The sequence below is a fragment of the Rattus norvegicus genome, chromosome 8, assembly GCF_036323735.1.
Source record: "Rattus norvegicus strain BN/NHsdMcwi chromosome 8, GRCr8, whole genome shotgun sequence".
NCBI lineage: Eukaryota > Metazoa > Chordata > Mammalia > Rodentia > Muridae > Rattus > Rattus norvegicus.
The window spans coordinates 9197438-9215192 of NC_086026.1; the positions used below are offsets into that span (position 1 = coordinate 9197438).

The following is a 17755-nucleotide window of genomic DNA, read 5'->3' on the forward strand; positions in this document are numbered from 1 at the left end:
ATTTGTCCAAGACATCTTGAGTAAGAATCTCCAATATATGAACCAGTTATGTTGATTGAAGCCATTAAAATAAGGAAAATACATCTCAAGATTTAGGAAAAAAAACATACTTGAGGGCCATTTTCTCAAATAAGGAAGATAAAATAAAAAAGATAGTCTGTATCTAATTATATCAAATCCCATTCACAGATTGACTTTCTGGTCTCATTACGGTTGTTTGGAAAAAGGGCTTTTGAGGAGGTATTAAATGTTAAGTTACATCATCACCATAGAGTCTTAGTCTGATGAACTGGTGCGCTTTAAGTAGAGACAGCACATTTCATGAAAGACACAGCCACTCAAACACATCATGAGGTAGCTATCCGAAAGCCAGAATAGAAATGTGAAATGATATATATTGGGCAGTTGCACACTTTTAGCCACCTGAACAATGTTAGGCATATCCCTCTGTTATTCAAACTATATAGCCTGTGTATTTTTTTAGAGTATTTTCAGACTAAGATGAAAATGTGGAAAATGCCTACAGTTTCAAATAAACAGGAATTAATAACATACAGTGTTCTTTAATTTCTTTATTTTTCACTGATCAAGTGATCACTGAAAATAGAGTTGTTCAGTTTCTATGAGTATGTGTGCTTTCTCTTGTTTCTATTGTTGTTGAAGTCCAGCTATAATCCACGGTGATCTGACAAAATGGAAGGTGTTTTTCAATCTTCTTGTGCTCCATTATATAGTCAATTTTGGAAAACGTTCCATGAAGTCCAGAGAAGAAGGTGTATATATATATATATATATATATATATATATATATATATATATATATATATATTTGGCATGAAGTGTTCTTTAGATATCTGTTAAATCCATTTGGTTCATAACAAAGGTTAGTTTCTCTGTTTACTTTCTGTTCCATAACCTATCTCTTAGTGAGAGTAGGTTGAAGTCCACAATTATTATTGTGTTGGTTTGAATATGTGATTTGAGCTGTAGTAATATTTCTTTCACCAATGTGAGTATCTTTACATTTGGGGCATGGATGCGCAGAATTTAGATACCATCTTTGTGGATTTTTTTTCTTTGATAAATAGGAAGTATCCTTCTCCATCTCTTTTTGATTACTTTTGGTTGAAACTCTATTTTACTAGATATTAGAATGGCTATTCCAGGTACTTTCTTGGGTCCATTTGCTTGTAATACCCCTTTGTAGCCTTTTAATCTGAGGTAGTGTCTGTCTTTGATGCTGGTGTGTGTTTCTTGTATGCAGCAGAATGATGGATCTGGTTTACATATCCAATCTGCTATCCTGCATCTTTCTATTGGTGAATTGAATCCACTGATATTGAGAAATATTAATGACCAATGATGGCTAGTTCCTGTGTGTGTGTGTGTGTGTCTGTGTGTGTGTGTGTGTGTGTGTGTGTGTGTGTACGCATATATATATGAATTTTGTAAGTAGCTGAATACATCAACCTGATTCGCATATTTTTGTATGTGTCTCTCTGTGTGGTATATATGAATATGTGTCCACAGGGTCACAGGGCACCAAGAGGCCTAAAGCTAAGCGGATATTATGTCATTTCTTGATTGCTCTCCACTTTAATCATTGAAGCAAAGCATTGAAAGTGAACCCACAGGTTATGATTAGGACAAATATAGCCTTACAGAGACACCTTGTCTTTGTCTTTTGTCACAAGGATCACAGGAGTTGACAATCTACCAGCTATCTCCACAGTCACAGACTTCTATTTTTACAACTCTTCTACTCAACAGTTGGCATTTATTGTATACTTTTCTCTCAGAGCTTTTCATAAAGTGACAGTAGGCAATCAAATTTAATTTAATTAATCTCAGTTAATTAATCTCAGTTAACTAAACTTTATTAAAATTAATCATAAGCCACCCTCACATTCAGAACAAAGGCAATAGAAGTTGGGTGTGGGTGACAATTCTGACTAGAGATAAAGGAGCTGAGAATCTCCTTGTCGATTAATGGATCATAAGCTGTGAGGATATTCAAGTTGGTTAAAAATTATTTAATCTAAGTTTCACTTTTATTTAATTGATTTACATTTTAATTTTTAGTTAACTCTATAGGTGTGGGTATGTTTTACTGCATGTATTACTATTTGCCTACCTGGTATTGGGGAGGTCAGAAAAAGGTAGTGGATCCCCCAGAACTGGCATTCAAATGGTTGTGAGCCTCCATGAAGGTGGCACAATTAAAATTGGTCCTTCTGAAGAGAAGCCAGTGCTCTTAATCACTGAGCAATGTTCTATACCATATAATGTTAAAGGACTTCATACATAAAGGAATTAATAATAACAAAATACTTTCCAAATTCTTAAATTCTATTATCATCAAGATTCTATTATATGTATTTGTAAAAATCAGTTAGTCTTTTCTCTAAGTTCTTTTTGTGCCTTCAGAATTAAATAGAGATTAAAATATAGGATTTATGAAAAATATCATTTGTAAGGATTAGAAATATATAATACCTATTTTACTTATAAAAGAAACTATACTAATTTTTTAACTGGGGTTTAAAACAAAGAAAGAAAATGGTTTTAAAATACATGCAAAGCCTTAGAGAAACAAGTCAAAAAGAGACTGATTTTCCTTTCTTTATTATCTCTTAAAATATGTCCTATATAACACAGCTGGATGTTTTTATATCACATCTATTTGCTGACAAGTCCAAATGCATGCTCACTAATAATATAAAGCAAAATAAAACAATATTACCATGTTTAATGGTAGGGGATTGAATTGAAACATGACAGAAAGATAAGAATTCTCATTCTCAAAATAGCACAACCTGTCACCCAAGACCATTTTTACCATTTTGAAACTTTCTGTTTCATTTTGCTCTCTGCTTTGAATTGAACTCTTTGCACTGATAAATTTGTTTTGATCTCAGTTTATTACAAAAGTAAACAGTCATGCCATTTCCTGTTTGACCTTTTTATAAGGGCCTTAATCTTCTAACACTATGTTTTATTGATGAGATATTAGTTTAAAAAATAAGTGCTTTTTTTCTTAAATATCCCAATATAGTTTTATAATAGAAATACTTTATGAAAGCCTTATTTAATTTTTCACCCATATTATCAGAAACTTTTTGAGAAAAGGCTTATATTTTAGAAATATTATTAAATTAAAAATAAGACTTTTTTTGAGGCTAGAGACATGACTCAGTAGCTAATAATATTTGCTAGTCTTACAGAGGGCTGTGGTTTCATTTCCAGAACCCATGTGGGAGCTTCCAATCCTCTATAACACCAGTTCTAGGAAATCTGTCATCTGCTTCCAGTATCTGCATACATGTGGCATATATGTAACCAAATCAAACATACACAAATGATGTCGAGTCCATTGACATCAGAGAGGCTTCAACTAGCTACGGATAGAAACAGATGCATAGAACTGGGCCAAAATTAGGCAGAGCTTCGGGAATCCTATAGAAGAGGAAGATCAATTATAGGAACCAGAAGGGTCAAAGACAATACAATAATCAACTAACCTGTTCTCATAGGAGCTGAAAGTGACTGTACCAACAACCAGGAAGCCTGCATGAAACTGACCCAGGTCATCTGCATATATGTTAGATCTTTAAAAAAAAAAAAAAAAAACTCCTAACAATGGAATAAAGGGCTCTCTGATATTCTTGCCTGCTTTTGGAACCTGTTCTTCCTACTGAGTTTCCCACTCTACACTTAAAAGAAGAATAGGTGACACTTTAATATGCCATAGCTGGTTGACACCCATGGGAATCCTGGCATTTTCTGAACAGAAACAGAGAAAGACCATATGGGGGACCAGAATGGCAAGGGAAGAGGGAAAGTGTATGTGGGTCAACTTGTTGGGTAAAGGTGAAAAAGAGAAGGCTGTTGTTCAGATATAAATAAATAAAAAGATAAATAAATAACTGACTGAATGAGAATGAATAAGAGAGAGAGGAAGAGAGAGAGAGAGAGAGAGAGAGAGAGAGAGAGAAGAAAGAATTTAGACCTATCAGATTTACACCAGACTTCTCACCAGAGACTATGAGAGCCAGAAGATCTTGGACTAATGTCATACAGACCTTAAGAGAACACAAATGCTAGGCCAGGTTACAGTATCCAGCAAAATTCTCAATTAACATAGATGGAGAAACCAAGATATTCCATGACAAAAACCAAATTTATACAATATCTTTCTACAAAGCCAGTCCTACAAAGGATAATAAATGGTAAACCCCAACATAAGGAGGCAAGCTACACCCTAGAAAAAGCAATAAACTAATCGTCTTAGCAACAAAACAAAGAGAATCAAAGCACACAAACATAATCTCACATCCAAATACGAAAAAAGCAGGAAACAACAACCACTATCCCTTAATATTCCTCAACATCAATAGACTCAATTATCCAATAAAAAGACAAAGATTAACAAGCTGGATACGCAAAGAGGACCCTGCATTCTGCTGCCTACAAGAAACACACCTCAGAGACAAAGACAGACACTACCTCAGAGTGAAAGCTTGGAAAACAACTTTCCAAGCAAATGGTCTGAAGAAGCAAGCTGGAGTAGCCATTCTAATATCTAATAAAATCGATTTTCAACGAAAGTCATCAAAAAAGATAAGGAAGGACACTTAATATTCATCAAAGGAAAAATCCACCAAAATGAACTCTCAATCCTCGATATCTGTGCTCCAAATAAAAGGACACCTACATACATAAAAGAAACATTACTAAAGCTCAAAGCACACATTGCACCTCACCAAAAAAAAAAAAATAGTAGGAGATTTCAACACACCACTCTCACCAAAGGACAGATCATGGAAACAGAAATTAAGCAGAGACATAGACAGACTAAGAGAAGTCATGAACCAAATGGACTTAACAGAATTTATAGAACATTCTATCCTAAAACAAAAGGATATACCTTCTTCTCACCACCTCATAGTACTTTCTCCAAAATAATGACCATATAATCAGACATAAAACAGGCCTCAACAGATACAGAAATATAGAGATAATCCCATTCCTCCTATCAGACCACCACGGGCTAAAGCTGGTCTTCAATAACAATAAGGGAAGAATGCTTACATATACAGGGAAGTTGAACAATACTCTACTCAATGATAACCTGGTCAAGGAAGAAATGAAGAAAGAAATTAAAGACTTCTTAAAATTTAATGAAAATGAAGGTACAACATACACAAACTTATGGGACACAATGAAAACTGTGCTAAGAGGAAAATTCATAGCTCTGAGTGCCTGCAGAAAGGAACAGGCGAGAGCATATATCATCATCTTGAAAGCACACCTGGAAGCTCTAGAATAAAAAGAAGCAAATACACCCAGGAGGAGTAGAAGGCAGGAAATAATCAAACTCAGAGCAAAATCAACCAAGTAGAAACAAAAAGGACTAAACAAAGAATCAAAAGAACCAAAAGCTGTTTCTTTGAGAAAATCAACAAGATAGATAAACCCTTAGCCAGACTAATAAGAGGACACAGAGAGTGTGTCCAAAATCAGAAAGGAGAAGGGACACATAACTACAGAATCAGAGGAAGTTCAAAGAAAATCATTAGATCCTACTACAAAAGCCTACATTCAACAAAACTTGAAATTATGGAGGAAATGGACAATTTCCTAGGCAGATACCAGGTACCAAAGTTAAATCAGGAACAGATAAACCATTTAAAAACCCCATAACTCCTAAAGAAATAGAAGCAGTTATTAAAGGTCTCCCAACCAAAAGGAGCCCAGGTCCAGATGGGTTCAGTACAGAATTCTATCAGACCTTCATAGAAGACCTCATACCAATAATATCCAAATTATTCCACAAATTGAAACGGATTGAGTGCTACCAAATTATTTCTATGAAGCCACAATTACATTTATACCTAAACCACACAAAGACCCAACAAAGAAAGAGAACTTCAGACCAATTTCCTTATGAATATCGACACGAAAATACTCAATAAAATTCTGGCAAACCGAATCCAAGAGGACATCAAAACAATCATCCATAATGATCAAGTAGGCTTCATTCAGGTATGCAGGGATGGTTTAATATATGGAAAACCATCAACGTAATCCACTATATAAACAAACTGAAAAGTAAAAACCACATGATCATTTCATTAGATGCTGAGAAAGCATTTGACAAAAATCAACACCCCTTCATGATAAAAGTCCTGGAAAGAATAGAAATTCAAGGCAGATACATAAACATAATAAAAGTCATATACAGCAAATCAATAGCTAGTATTAAACTAAATGGAGAGAAATTTAAAGCAATCTCACTATTATCAGAGACTAGACAAGGCTGCCCACTCTTATTCAATATAGTTCTTGAAGTTCTAGCCAGAGCAATCAGACAACAAAAGGAGATCAATGGGATACAGTTTGGAAAAGAAGAAGTCAAAATATCACTATTTGCAGATGGTATGATAGTGTATTTAAGTGATCCCAAAAGTTTGTCCAGAGAACTACTAAACCTGATAAACACCTTCAGCAAATTGGCTGGGTATAAAACTAACTCAAATAAATCAGTAGCCTTCCTCTACAAAAGAGAGAAACAAGCTGAGAAAGAAATTAGGGAAACCACAACGTTCATAATAGTCCCAAATAACATAAAATACCTTGGTGTGACTTTAACCAAGCAAGTGAAACATCTAGATGAAGCTGAGTTCTCCATGAAGTTCTAAGATTAGAACTATTAACAAAAAAAGAAGTGGGGAATGTAGAACTAGAGTTTCATAAAGGTTACTCATTGTCAGAGCCCGAATGTGCAGAACTAGAGTTTCATAAAAGTTGCTCATTGTCAGAGTCCGGATGTGCAGGGCCGGACGTGCCTGAGGGAGAGCCAGAGATAGGACTTGCCAAACCAGCTATCAGCCCCAAGGACACTGACCATCTGTAGCCACCCCCTCCCCTTCCTTCACCCCCCTGAGTGAGATGAGCCACCCTAGTGCCGAGCTGCTAGATAACACATACTCCTTGCTGATGTCATTTCGCGCTGAAAGTAACCGTGCACCTTTTGAATTGACCAATCATGTGTAACCGCGCGAATGCCCCTTACCTCCCCTATATAAACCCCCGAGTTTGGAAGCTCGGGGTCGATTCCTCTGTCTCCTGTGTGAGATACGTGTCGACCCGGGATCCCGCTAAGACCCGGGATCTCGTTAATAAAAGCTACCTCTTGCTGTTACATCAAGAATGGCTACTCGTGATTCCTGGGGGCACCCCACCCCATGATCGGAGCGAGAGACACGGCTCCCCGTTTTGGGGTACGCTCTTTCGTTTGGCGGCTCGTCCGGGATCGGAGTGTGACCCCCCGGAACCCCGAATGCCACTTGGAGGTACGTAAGTGTGAGTGCTGGAAAGCGGCCGCTGAATGTGTGCGTGTGTGTGTGTGTGTGTGTGTGTGTGTGTGTGTGTGTGTGTGTGAATTAAGTCCTATAGTCTGTGTTTTTTGGTACCGGTTTAGTGTCTTGGTGCACTGTCTGGGCAGAAGAAGGATTCCTGCCCTGTGCACAAGAGTCTTAGTGCACTGTCTGGGCAGAAGGTTTCCTGCCCTGTGCATGGGTGGAAGAAGGTTCCCCACCCCGTAGAAAGCTAGCTTGGGAGTGCTCTGTCGGGGTAGAAGGAGGATTCCTGCCCTGTGCATGGGTGGAAGAAGGTTCCCCACCCCAAAATGGCGCCTGTGAGTAGATGAAGGATTCCTACTCCGAATAGTCTTTTTCTTTCTTTTTTCCTTTTTAGAAAGCACACCGGGGGATGCCCCAATCGTGCAGGCTCTGGGACGCATGAGAGACGTTCCGCGAGCCAGCCTTTGTCGGGAGGACCCGGCAACTAGCAGTCAAAAAGATCTGACTGTGATAACCCCTTTGTCTTTGATGGTGGACCATTGGATGGATGTTAGGGCAAGGGGATACTCTGGAATTCTGTTGGGAGGTAAAATCAGATGGTTCTAAGAAACTTAATCTTATGGACCCCGCTCTAGTGGCGGTGTGTTGGTTGATAGCCAAAGTTAATTTTTAAAACGGTGTTTTATCTGTGCTTGTGCTCGCAGCCAGCTGTGATAAGCTGGGGAAGATTTAAATTTTGCTTGGGAGTAAGGAATCTTTTTTTTTTTTTTTTGGTTCTTTTTTTCGGAGCTGGGGACCAAACCCAGGGCCTTGCACTTCCTAGGTAAGCGCTCTACCACTAAGCTAAATCCCCAGCCCTGGGAGTAAGGAATCTTAAAGGCGGAGTTTCAGCCGGTTTGACACTTAGTGCATAGCTGCCAAAAAGATCAGAAATGTTGTCAACAGGCTATAAAAAAAAAAAAAGGACAGGCTGTGTTAGAAATGCTACAGGAAGGAAGAATGATCTAAAAAGGCTGAGAGCTAGGTGGGAGAGGACTATAAGGAAAAGAAGAACAAGAAAGGAATTTCTGACATTTGCTCACAGAAGGAGAGCGCTCATTTAGAGAAGTTCTTTAAGGAAGCCTGCCTTATCTTCTGTCTTTATTCCAAGGGAGGAGTCAGTCTCCAGCACTAAATTACTTTTCTCGTTGGTCATCATTAACATGGAGAGTGCCTTTGGTCCTATTCCCACAGCAGCCAGTTCCTGCCCCTATGGTCAAAATGCCCCGGGTTGGGGGACAAAAAGAGCCCCTAAAATAGTTTCAAAGAATCTACAACGAGCTGTAAAGAACTTTGTTTTGTTTTGCCAGTCAAGATTTAGAATTCAGGCTTTGGTGGTGGCCAAGGTCAGGATTAATGTTTTCTTTTCCATGGGCCTTTTAAACCCAGTGAGACAGTTTGGGAAAGGGCTACTACTGAGGTCCTGATAGCCACAGGTGAACTGGGTACGATTCTTTTGTCAGCCACCTGGCATCTAGCAACCAGGTTCTAACCATCTCTCCATCCTTTTGTTATTAGTTGTTACTAAAAGCCTAGTGTCATTTGGAGGCTAGTTCTCTTGAGAGACAAAGCCACGGAGATGACACTGAAGAGAGATGCTCCTTGAGGGAAAATCTAAGTCTAGAGAGATAGTCGATAACAGATCGGCTGCCTCTCTGCTCACCTTTCTGTTTCATAGACAAAGCTTGTGCTTATTTGTACAATGGCCTTTTCATTCCAAGAAAGGCCTCCTGGTTTAGCTGTGTGATTAAGTGCTGTTTGCCCTCTTCAGTAGACCTCTATTCTCAAGATTCTCTTGTTTTCTCACCATCCCATTTGAGATGCTTGTTAGTAACTGTTACAGGTCTTCTTTACCACCGAGGAAAGACGGAATCCTACTAGAGGCCAGAAAAAAAGGTTCCAACATGGATAGAAGGCCCTCACTTCTGCCTGCTCTCTTCAGACGCCTGAAGGTAGGGAGTGCTCCAGGTCTGCCGCCAGGCTCCAAGGGTGGGTCTCTGAGGGGCTGGAAAATGCCCCACCAATTGGCTAAGATAAGGAAAGGATATGAAGAGAAAGTTACAGAAACTTGAAAGGTTAAGCTAAGTCACTGAGAGAGTTAATGTAAGTTGCAGAGAAAAATAGCTGTAGAAGAAGGTGCAGACAGAGAGATTGAAAAAAAGAAAGAAAGAGGATAAAAAGAGCAGGAAGCTAGGGAAGAAAAGAGACAAAAAGAAGAGGAAGTTAGAGAGCTAAAGAGAGATAAAAGACAAGAGAGGAACATATACTGGCCGCAGTAGTTAGGGAACCTAGGAAGATAGTACCTGGCAACAGAAGAGAATTCCTCGCTAAAGATCAGTGTGCCTAATGCAAAGAAAAAGGACACTGGGTCGGGGACTGCCCAAGAAAGAACAAGAGGGGCCACTGGAGAGCTTCTTGGTCCTAGAGTGTTGGCTATGTACAGAGATAGAAGGGAAGTGTGGATACAGGGACCCAATGCTCTGTGCTCCTATGCCCCCCACCCCCCCAGTGGGCCAATATCCAAAGACCTTGAGTGCAAGGGGCTACTGGCAACGAACAATACTTATGGACTGCCTGAAGAACAGTGGACCTTGGCGTGGGCCTGGTAACCCACCCACTATTTCATGATCATCTCTGACTGCCCCTATCCCTTGCTCATGAGAAAATTGCTCTCCAAAATGTCTTGCGTGGGCTAAAATGACTGGGTGAGGCCATGTGTATGCATATCTAAAGACTGTGTATGTGGAGCTTAAGACCTGTCTCAGTGCACCAGTACCTGATGCTGGGAGATGTGTGGCTTAGTGCTGTTCTGCCTGGAACATATCATTCCTGCCAGCTGAGCACTAACAATTATCACCCAATCCAGGACTTAAACTGTGATAGAGTGGCTGATGTTTTGCCTTTGAATAGAGTGTCCCAAAAGATGGGACCACTGGTCAGCTGCCATGGACTAGATTCTCCACCGGTTGGGGACAATCTGGTCACCTTGCTGCCCAATCCGGACCTGGAGGCACCACAGCATGAGTTTCAAGCACTGGCAGAAGCCCATGGGTGGAGGAAAGAACTCTGCGACTGGTTGATTGACCTCTGCTGAAAGCCGAGGCTACCTTGTCTACAGATGGGAACAGTTCTCTTCATGAAGGTCAGAGATAAGTGGGTGTTGCCATGGTGGACAACATAATGTCATCTGGGATGGCTGAACCTCAACCCCCCAGTACATCAGTGCTGCAGATGCCTTTGCCATCTCTTGGATGCCCTAGTGAAGCCAGCAACTGTGAGTACTATTCATTGCTCAGGATATCAGGAGGGAAGAGATTCAGTGGCACTGGACAGTAACAAAGCAGATAAAGTGACTTGGGAAATGGCTATGCAGGAGCCTATCCTGGTTACAGGCCTGCAAGAGACAGCCACTGGGAACTGGGATTGGACTAAGGAATGGCCTCACTTAGAATGTACAACAGAAGAAAAGGCCCAAATTGCTTCAATGAAAAAAAAAAAAAAAGACAATGGCACACTTGAGGGGAAAGCTATACTCCCCAGAGGGGGGGGAAAAAGACTCATTTTGCCAAATACAGAAATGGACTCATTTAGGAGATAAGAAGTTTGTCCAAGTAGTTAAGGTGTATGTAACAGACTTTAAGATTTTAGCCAGAGAGACAATAGAAAGTATAAGGTATGTCAATAAGTGAATGCTTAGCAAGCAAACAGGGAAAAGAGACCTAGAGAATTTAGTGAAAAGTCGAAGTGAACTTCACTGAGATAAAACCAGAAAAATATAATCACAAGTATCTCCTAGTGCTTGTAGGTAATTTTTCAGGAATAGATAGAAGCTTTCCTCACCAAATGAGAGACGGCCTCTGCAATCATCAAGAAGATACTGGAAGAAATCTTCCCCCGATTTGGAATGCCCAAGGTAATCTGGTCAGACAAAGGCCCTACTTTCGTTGCCAAGGTAAGCCAGGGTGTGGCCAAGTATTTAGAGGTCAATTAAAAATTACATTGTATTTACAGACCTCAAAGTTCATGAAAGACAGGTAGAGTAAATAAATAAAACTCTAAAAGAGACCCTGAACAAATTGACCATGGAGACTGGCACAGACTGGGTGGCACTCCTTCCTTCTTGCTCTCTTCAGAGCAAGAAATACCCCTTCCAGATTCAGCCTTACCCCCTTTGAGATCTTATATGGGGCCCCAGCCCCCACCCCCTGACTGTATTAGATGATGTTACTGAACTAACATGTCATAGTGCCATAGTAATAATGATTTGTGTGCCAGGCTAAAAGACCTACAGGTGATACAGAAAGAAATCTGCTCACAGCTGACAGCAGCCTATGCTGCGGAGACCCCTGAGACATCTCATCGGTCATCAGTTCCAGGAGACTGTAGCTACACTGAGCCCAGACACTCGAGCCTCGCTGGAAAGGACTGTACCTGGTGCTGCTGACCACCCTGACAGTTGTCAATTCTCAGCCCTCACCAGCCGTGTACTAGCTGTTGGGGCTGAGAGCTGGGACCTAGAGGGAAATTCAGTCATGTTTGTCCTGGGTTCTATCAAGATAGGTGTGGGGATAGGCTTGATTTCCATTACAAATGATGTAACATTACATATGTTAGTACTCTTAATACTTCTTGGGACTGTGCCTCAGGGATCACAGTCTGTATAAGCTTAGAAGTTCTAAAAGCTAGTCATGACCTTGGTGTTTAGGCTTGGATAGTGTCCAGATTAGAATCCTCATGTTAAGACAACAATACCAAGCTGTTATGCTAGATGAAGCTGAGTTCTCCATGAAGTTCTAAGATTAGAACTATTAACAAAAAAGAAGTGGGGAATGTAGAACTAGAGTTTCATAAAGGTTACTCATTGTCAGAGCCCGAATGTGCAGAACTAGAGTTTCATAAAGGTTGCTCATTGTCAGAGTCCGGATGTGCAGGGCCGGACGTGCCTGAGGGAGAGCCAGAGATAGGACTTGCCAAACCAGCTATCAGCCCCAAGGACACTGACCATCCGTAGCCACCCCCTCCCCTTCCTTCACCCCCCTGAGTGAGATGAGCCACTCTAACTGCCTGCCGAGCTGCTAGATAACACATACTCCTTGCTGATGTCATTTCGCGCCGAAAGTAACCGTGCACCTTTTGAATTGACCAATCATGTGTAACTGCGCGAATGCCCCTTACCTCCCCTATATAAACCCCCGAGTTTGGAAGCTCGGGGTCGATTCCTCTGTCTCCTGTGTGAGATGCGTGTCGACCTGGGATCCCCCTAAGACCCAGAATCTCGTAAATAAAGCTACCTCGTGCTTTTACATCAAGAATGGCTACTCGTGATTCCTGGGGGCACCCCACCCCGCGATTGGAGCGAGAGACGCGGCTCCCCGTTTTGGGGTACGCTCTTTCAGCCCCACAGGAAAAACAGCAATATCAACCAACCAGACACCCCAGAGTCCCAGGGACTAAACCACCAACCAAAGAGTATACATGGAGTGACCCATGGATCGAGCTGCATATGTAATGGAGGATGGCCTTGTTGGGCATCAATGGGAGGAGAGTTCCTTGGTCATGTGAGGGCTTGATGCTCCAGTGAGGGGAATGCTGCCAGGGCAGGGAGGCGGGAAAGAGTGGGTAGGTGGGTGAGGAAGCACCCTTATAGAAGCAGGGGGAGGGAGGATGGGGATTTCCAGAGGGGAAACCAGGAAACAGGATAACATTCAAAATGTAAATAAAGAAAATATCCAATAAAAAGAAAAAAAAAAGAAATACCCAAGTTAATAAAGATGAAAAGAGAGAGAGAGAGAGAGAACTTAGTCCAACTTTAATTTCTCTTTATGCTTGTACTCTTCTCCCTTTCTCTGATGCCTTTCTATTTTCTTTCTTTCTTCCTTTCTTCCTTTCTTTCTTTCTTCCTTCCTTCCTTCCTTCCTTCCTTCCTTTCTTCCTTTCTTTCTTTCTTTCTTTCTTTCTTTCTTTCTTTCTTTCTTTTCTCATAAGCCTGTGAATTTGAATCTATCTTGGTCTAAAAGGGGAGAGTTCAGTGCTGTTAGGAGAAATACTGCCTGAGGCAGGAGGTGTGGGTGCATCAGAGAAGTGTTCACATTTAAAGCAGATGCTAAAGACAATGTGGTGGCACCCTTTTGTGATCTAGCAAGCAGCTAAAAAAGGAGAAGCAACACTTGTAGAGTACAGTGGGCTTTATAAGTGTCTCAGAACAAAGAATCACTCACACCTACACCCACACCCACACCCACACAAAACAACCCACAAACAAACAAACAAAAAACAAAAAAAAACATAAAACAAAAAAAGATGGGAGAATTGGGTATTTTAACCATTTTACTTTGGAATCTTGACATGACTTTATGGACATTGTTTCTATGAAATAGTTTTTGTGGAATTTTGGGGGTGGGGCACTGGGCAGGTGTAATTAGGTAAATGATTCAATTGCCTGGAACCCTACAGGGAGAAAAGCAAATACTTTATAATGCCAATGGCTTTGATATAACTTGGAAGCACATTTCTCCAAAGCCTTACATTCTTGGAATTTTTTTGTTTCTTATACTCACAGTAAGAAATTCTTACTGTGTAGATTAAAATTTATCTCTAGATAAATCATTTTCATAATGTTTCAAGTACTGAGGAAAAGAGTACTAGCATATTCTTTGTGGTCTAAGGCACCCCCCTTTGAGAATAAGAGGATACTATCAATAATTACACCAAACAACAAGTATAATATACTGTACCTCAAATAAGGCCTCAGTTGTCACCATTTTTTCCCTGAAAATAGTTTTCTGCTAACTTTACAGTAAAGACAATAGTAATGCCCACTGGGTAGCTATCAAAACAGATTTCAAATAAAAATATCCTTTAGAACTAGGAACCATTAGCTTCATCTCTTCTTTTTAAAATTTATTATGTATTTTTAAATTATGCAAGTGGCGGTGGTTTGTGTATATGAAAGAAGTGTTACAGACTGGTTTTAGAGCTTTGATTCAATCAGGAATCTGCATGCCCAGATGCTGAAAGTCCTTGTGACTAATTGGCTTTTGATCTGTCAATAAAGATGCCAACAGACAATAGCTGGCATGAGGAGGAGCACTGCAAGTTTTCCTTGGTAGGGCACAGAGAGGAATTGGAGAATCTCCATGACTGTTTAGAAGGATGAGATTCAGAAGCAACAGGAAATAAGGCCAACCAGCAATGTGAGAATGCAGGTAAGTGGCCACTGGCCACTTCCCCAATTGGGCCTGGGGTAGCAGGGGAAAGTTTAAGAATGTCCAACCTTTAAGGTAGCTAAGGCATTTTTAAAAGTAACCTTGTGTGTGTGTGTGTGTGTGTGTGTGTGTGTGTGTGTGTGTGTGTGTGTGTGTGTGTTTAATTCGAGGATCCAAAAATAGCTCCTGGGCAGGTGTTCACATGTGATCTACCAGGAGCCAAAGTGGTGTAGTGGTGTAGCAAAAATCTCACTGGAACAGTACAGTGTCAGAGGAGATCTAAAGGGGGTATCGGATTTATTGGAGCTGGCGTTAACTGTGATTGTGAGTTGTTTGATATGGGTGCTAAATTTGATTTAAGTGAGCATGGCAAAATACTCTTTTATTCCATCTTTAATAGATATTTGATTATCAGTTTGGGGTCAGCACAAATGATAAATCTAAGAAGTAGTCTTTTTCACTATTCAAGATACACAAAAATAAGAAAATCCAAGGAGAAAATATACTTCACTGTAGTAGAACTATTTTAAACTAACTACTAGCTTACTCCTAAATGAGACAGTTCTTTTATTTGGCTTTAACAATTACCAGAGGATAATTCCTAATCCACCCTTCTAACTGCTGACCTATTTACCTCCCCAGCAGAGAACTGCAATTACTTGCTCTTTCTTCTGACCATGTGATCATGGTCCATCTCCCCTCATGCTGGCTTCTTCTACTCTCTTTATCTGTTCTTCCTTCTCCCTTTTCTCCACCCCAGGCAGATAATTCAAAACCTACCTACTCATAATTCTTCCAGTAATTGTCTGTAGTTTTAAATTAAGGAACAAGATTTGCACAGAAAAAGCTTGTAAATATGAGAATTCATTATAGGCCTAGAACTTTGAGTGTAGAATTTAGAATTACAATGCATAGCAACAGAGTAAACCTCACTATTGGCACTTAAGGTGAACAGCTCTATGACATGACGTGTTTCTGTGTGATGATTTCCACACTTACAACCTGTTCAAATTGATAGTTCTCAGGTTCCACAGCAGCCAGATCTGATAAATTAGAAAGTCTAGAGGTGGAGCCTATCAATCTTTGATCAGCCCTCTATGTTGCTTGATACAAGCCATGGGAGTAAACTGGGCTGTACACAGAAGGTGATAAAAAAAAAATCTTAAAAACCAATCCTAGGATCATTGTTCAGGATATTCTAACATTAACTATGACTGGGCTACCAAAATGAAAACTATGAAATTGAGTCTAAGTACTTGCCTGTGGATGTGAAGGACCAGAGGAGAATTTTGGGGTAACTTCCTTTATTGATCTTTGCTTTGTTCATTTCTCTTACTCAGCTAGGCAGCAAGCTGTCTGTTCAGGCTTGTTTTGTTTCTTTTCTATGTAGATTTTTAGGCAGAATTTTATGCCAAGTAAGATTCAGATCTCTGTTTTAGAGAGGATTGACAAAAGTATTTCACTTTTATTTATTTATTTTTTTGACAATGAGACAATGTATATATTTTAAAAGGAAATTCAAAATCAGTTAATGTGTTCATGATTTTAGCGATATTTATCTTCCTAGAACAAACTCTGAAAGACTCTGTGCCTGTTGATGAAGGTTATTTTCTTTTATTAGATATTTTTTATTTACATTTCAAAGGGTATTCCCTTTCCTGGTTTCCCTGCCCATAAACACCCTATCCCATCCACCTAATCCTTCTTCTTTGAGGTGTTACACCTCCCCAAAAACCCACTCCTTCCTGCCTGACAGTCCTGACATTCCCTGACATTGGAGTATCTAGATGTCTAGCCTTGTCAGGACCAGGGCCTCTCCTCCCATTGGTGCCCAACAAGGCCATCCTCTGCCAAATATGCAGCTGTAGTCAAGGGTCTGTCCATTTGTAGTGGTTTAGACCCTAGGAAGCTCTGGTGGCTTGGTATTGTTAGTCTTATGGGGTTGCAAGCCCTATCAGCTCCTTCAATCCTTTCTCTAACTCCTCCAAATGGGGACCCCATTTTGGGTTCAATGTTTTGCTGCCAGCGCTCGCCTCTGTATTTGTCATGATCTGGCAAAGTCTCTCAAAAGACTGCTTTATTAGGCTCCTGTCACCATGCACTACTTAGCATCAGCAATATTGTTTGGGTTTGGTGGCTATATGTATATGGGTTGGATCCCCAGGTGGGAAGGCTCTGAATGCACATTCCTTCTGTCTCTGCTAAAAACTTCATCTCTGTATCTCCTACTATGAATATTTTTGTTCCCCCTTTAAGAAGGACTGAAGCATCTCCACATTATTCATTCTTCTTGAGCTTCATATGGTCTATGGATTTTATCTTGGGTGCTCTTGAGTTGTTGGGCTAATATTGAATTATCAGTGAGTGCACAGCATGTGCGTTCTTTTGTGATTGGGTTACCTCACTCAGGATTATATTTTCTAGTTCCATCCATTTGGCTATGAATTTCATAAAGTCATTGTTTTTGATAGCTGAGTAGATATACCACATTTTCCGTATATATTCCTCTGTTGATGGGTAACTGGGTTCTTCCCAGCTTATGCTATTGTAAATAATACTGCTATGGAGCATGTGTCCTAGTTATATTTGGAGCATCTTTTGTGATATAGCTGGGTCCTCAGGAGTACTATATCCAATTTTCTGAGGAAACTCTACACTGATTTCAAGAGTGGTTGTACGAGTTTGAAATCCCACCAACAATGGAGGAGTGTTCCTCTTACTCCATATCCTCTCCAGCATCTGTCATCACCTGAGTTGTTTAACTTAACAATTCTGACTCGTGTCAGGTGGAATCTTAGGGTTGTTTTGATATGGATTTCCCAGATGACTAAGGATGTTGAACATTTCTTTAGGTACTTCTCAGCCATTGGATATTCCTCAGCAGAGAATTCTTTGTTTAGATTTGTTCCCCATTTTTAATAGGGTTATTTGATTCTCTGGAGTCTAACTTCTTGAGTTTTTTTGTATATATTGGATATTAACTATCTATCTGATGTCAGATAGGTAAGGATCTTTTTGCAATCTGTTAGTTGCCATTTTGCCCTAATGATAATGTCCTTTGCTTTAGAGAAGCTTTGCAATTTTATGAAGTCTCATTTGTTGATTCTGGATCTAAGAACACAAAGCATTTGTCTTCTTTTCAGGAAT

General features: G+C 40.1%; 1 long non-coding RNA gene across 2 annotated transcripts in view; it reads left to right on the forward strand.

The window, feature by feature from the left end:
* Positions 1–867: 867 nt before the first annotated feature.
* Positions 868–17755, forward strand: part of LOC103693002 (uncharacterized) — a 43934-nt gene continuing 27046 nt past the window's right edge. For both annotated transcript variants that reach the window (XR_010054062.1, XR_593745.4), the window contains exon 1: positions 868–15902. This is a non-coding gene — a long non-coding RNA (uncharacterized LOC103693002). The remainder of the gene's footprint in view (positions 15903–17755) is intronic.